A 4,655-nucleotide genomic window follows, 5' to 3' on the forward strand; every position below is an offset into this window, starting at 1 on the left:
ACACCTTACAAACTATAAAAGGACAAATAAATGACTCGTTCCTCCCTGGTCACCCCTGAATGTATGATCAAAGTCTTTTGCTGACCAAACCAGGGACTTTCACTTTCCTTGCTGTTCTCAGTTCTACAGGAGATGCAGGCTGCTTATCTGTCTCTGCCATGCCCTCCTCACAGAGGATGACCACCTCCCCCTGCCATCACCTCTGGAGAAATCCTTGCCTCCTAGCAACTGCCTTGATGCTGTGCTTGCCCTAAAGCCTGCATGAGCCCTGGCTACTCACCCTGCAGTCTCGCTCCCCTGACCCATGTCAGACTGTGATAGAGCACTCACAATGCTACTGCAGGTGCCCTCCTGCACCGGGATGCTGCTCCTGTGCCCTGCTCACGTCGATGGACTACAGATCCAACCAGCATCTGCAGAAAGAACAGCCAGCTGGCAGAACCATAGGCTGAGCTGTGCCAGGCAGAGCCGGAAATGATGGCGAAGCTTGCCTGGGGCACAAGGCTGGGGTCCAAGCCAAGCAGGTATACAAAACTGAAGGTAAGCGGAAGGTGGGGGCAGCAATGGCAGACAGGAAGCAAATGATCTGGGCCAATAGCTTCCCTCAAGGGATGTCAGCCCGCCCAGAAAGCTGAACTTATGACTTTGATACAAGCTCTACATGGCAGAGGATGAAGATAGCCATCATACATTGACCAGGACTGAGACAGTCAATGTAATGGCTAAGAAGATCATAGAAATCTTCCCCAGGTTTGGGATGCCCAAGGTAATCATTTCTGATAATAGACCTGCCTTTGTTGCCCAGGTAAGTCATTAGGGATCAATTGGAAATTATGCTTACCCACCCCAAAACTCAGGTCAGATAGATAGGATAAATAAAATTCTAAAGAAAAAATATTTACAAATTGACATAATTGGCCCTGGAGACCGGCAAATAAAAAATGCCTGGACAGACCTCCCTTCCTCTGTTCTGTTCTGGGTTCAAAACACCCTGGGACCACATGGATTAACCCCTTCTGAGATCCTGTATGGAGGTCCTCCTCCAGCCATTGCTTTCTTTGATGCTGATATCTCTGACTTTGCCACCTCCCCTTCCATGCAGGCCCATCTGCAAGCATTGCAGTTGGTGCAACAAGAGGTCTGGAAACTGTTGGCAGCTGCTTACCAGGAGGGACTGGGTACACCCCTGATGCCACACCCCTTCCAGATCAGTGACTCAGTTTGGGTCCAGAGATCAGACTAAGAACCTTGAACCCCGCTGGAAAAGACCCTACACTGTTGTGGGAGCTGCAGGCTATGTTCCTGCCACCCAGCTCCTGGTCGCCTGGCTAGCTTATGCCCCGAAATAACAACACACAAACTGTATTCTTTTAAACATTATATCTAGCCTCTTCTCGGCTAACTCTCGCACCTGGACTAGCCCATTTCTAATAATCTGTGTAGCACCCCCAGGTGCGCTTACCGGGAAGATTCTAGCCTATGTCCATCCTGGGTCGGAGCTTCATCGCATCTGGCCTGGGGAGCAGCTGCATGACATCTAAGCTCACTTCCTCTTCCAGCATTCTGTTCTGTTTACTCCACCCACCTATGTTCTAACCTATGAGGGCCAAACAGTTTCTTTATTATTTAACCAATGACCTTCCTCCATCATTTCCCCTTTTTCTATTTAAACAAAAAAGGAAGGCTTTAACTTTAACATAGCAAAATTACATATAACAGAACAGTTATCAAGCAAGAATTACAGTTACAATATTTACATCTATTTTATTTTTTTTAAAGATTTATTTATTATGTATACAACATTCCTCCATGTATGTTTACATGCCAGAAGAGGGCACCAGATCCCATTATAGATGGTTGTGAGTCACAATGTGGTTGCTGGGAATTGAACTCCGGACCTCTGGAAGAGCAGTCAGTGCTCTTAACCTCTGAGCCATCTCTCCAGCCCCCTCTATTTTATTTTTTATCATAACAAAAGAAAACAGCTATAACTATCTATCTATTCTTCAACTCCATCAAAGACTCCAGAAGGATATAATATTACCTAAGTAAATGAGAAGTAAGCAACTTACAAAACTCTAGAAATCACAGAGACATCTCACTGCCTGGACAGTCACCCAAAGTTCCTCTGTACTGTTGGGGCACCCATCTTCGGCCTACAGGTCTATAGTATCCAGAGATATTTCCATGAAGCAGGAAATTTCAAAGGCAGTTCAGTCACTATCTGCTGTGTCCTGCAGAATGTCTTGCAGACTCCTTCATGAATCAGGAACCCCGAAAGATCATCTCACCTTTAGTCAAGTTCAGTAGTCCTCTCTCTCTGTGGGTTCTCTGTGTCCAGTTTATACAATAGTCCAGGCAAGAGCAGTTTCTTGCCCAAATGGCTAACCAACTCCATATGGAGCCTCTTCGATGCCCATCTTTTTCTTGAAGTAGATTGGTGCTGCTAGGAGCAGAGTGTCTCATTGTCATGAAAAGTCCTAAGTTATTAAAACATTTAATGTCCTATTCTGTAGTCTTTGAAAGATATGAAGAATGTCTACCTAAAATATATCTATGTACATCTAGAAAATCTAACATAACTACAAGCTTGACTATTATCGATGATTATCCATTAACAACCTATATACATTACATTTTAAATAAACTACACAATCACAATACCTTAATCAATATCAGAAATACATATACATATAACAAAATTGACCTTAAATTAATATTAGTAAATCAAGATTCATATCAATGCAAATTATTCACATCTATATCATCTCCCCCTTTAAATGTAAAAGGACATTTATAAACAATATATGGGAACATGGGCGCAGTTATTTCTCTCCAAACTGCTTCCTGCTGTATAGGGGCACTGTTAATTAGGTCGTTTATGGTGTAACCTGTCTGTTAGGTTCATCTCAGTCGGCAGTTGAGCGAAATAATTTTTTGAAGGTGTTCACTGCAACCTTTCAGGAGGGCATGGTCTATCATACCATATTGGGATAGAAACAATCCACAGGTTTTCATCCTCTGTGAAAACAAAAGAAAAAACTCTTTTCCAAAGTATCATATCCTTAGATCCAAATTCTGAAGTCAAGGTATTTTCAAATTATCTATGTTGGATTAGTTCAGCAGCATTAATAAACAAATATCTTTTAGCAGCTTTTGCTCTTTCCTCAGCATTCAAACAATTCAAACAGAGCATAATAGCATACAGTATCAAGATTCTCTGTGTATTTTCCATCTTTGTGCAGCTTTATTTTAACTCTATTACTTTTATTTTTACTTTTATTTTATATTCTCTGTATAGCTTTGTCCTGGCATAACTCTGTAGACCAGGCTGTCCTTGAACTCTCAGAGATCCTTCTGTCTCTGCCTTTCAGGCATTGGGATTAAAGGCATGTGCTACCACACCTTGAAGTCACAGAGGTCAATCTCACTCTGCCTCTAAAGTGTTGGGATTAAAGGTGTGTACTACCACACCCAACTACTTTCTTTCTTCCTTTTTTTACTTTTAAGAACTTTAACTTTTAGCCTGCATATATTTTTAAACACACTGTAAATCATTTAAAGGTTTTGTCTTTGAATCTCTCTTTACTGTATATCTCTCTTTTTCTGACCACACGAGCCTTTAAATTACTGAGCAATATGGGTAGGATTAAAGCCGTGGCTTTGTCAGCTAGATCCAGCCCATTACTTAGCTTTCCAGCCTCATGGCAGAGGTAACAGCTGTAGCCATTTTTATTGCCACAAGTCTAAGTCTATGGCATTTCAAGGTCCCTGCCAGCAAGCAAGCTGCAACAGACAACACTCAAGTCCTCTCTCTGTAGTCGGCCCTCCTGCCTCAAACAGTCAGAGTCTGCCCTGGCCTGAAGGCCCAGAAAGCCAGCATTTTAAAAGAGCACAACCTTTTTCCTGCTATGGCTGAAAAGAAACAAACATGCAGTCAGCTTTTCATAAACACTGTTCAAGTGTTCATGGCAGGACCTCTTGAATGAGCTGCAAGGTTTCACAGCTGAAGCTGAGTCAGGAAGGCTCTCTTAGATGAGAGCACTTGCTTGCCTCTAGCAACCAGAGCAGACCCGAGAAACTGCTGCTACCAAGAAAACATGCTTTACTCTATTCTTTCCCAAGCTTTCTCAGGCTTTCTGTGAATACAGTTGTCCACACATTTGGCGTCATTCTGTAGTAGAAGCTGCGGGCTGTTTTCTGGGACGGTGATCTGTAAGTTTTTTCCCTTTTAAATAAATACCACCCTATTAATCATAATTCCAAACTGGTGTGGGATTGTTTATGACTTACGCCTTCATCTGGTGCCCAACATGAGGCTCGAACCCACGACCCTGAGATTAAGAGTCTCATGCTCTACCGACTGAGCTAGCTGGGCAGCCGGGAGCAGGGTGGCAGGAATGCAGCCTGCAGCTCCCACTACACTACACTGTGCTCCTGACCACCCCCACAGCACTAAAGGTTGACAGAATTGCTGCCTGGATCCACGCATCACACATCAAAGCAGCCCAGCTGGGACACCTCACCAACAATCAGAACCCAGGGTCATCATGGAGACTCCAACGCTGTCAAAACCTGTTAAAGATAAGACTTGTCAGGGCTTAGCATTGATGCTAACCCTGGCCCTCCTTGCTTTAAATGTCAGGGTCTTGGGG

At 43.5% G+C, this 4,655-nt stretch overlaps 1 non-coding gene across 1 annotated transcript; it reads right to left on the reverse strand.

Moving 5' to 3' along the window:
• Nucleotides 1-4,305: 4,305 nt before the first annotated feature.
• Trnak-cuu (transfer RNA lysine (anticodon CUU)) lies at nt 4,306-4,378 on the reverse strand. The gene has a single exon. It is a non-coding gene; the product is annotated as a tRNA-Lys (tRNA).
• Between the last annotated feature and the right edge of the window lie 277 nt (nt 4,379-4,655).

This window comes from Chionomys nivalis, chromosome 18, assembly GCF_950005125.1.
Source record: "Chionomys nivalis chromosome 18, mChiNiv1.1, whole genome shotgun sequence".
In the NCBI taxonomy this organism is placed as follows: domain Eukaryota; kingdom Metazoa; phylum Chordata; class Mammalia; order Rodentia; family Cricetidae; genus Chionomys; species Chionomys nivalis.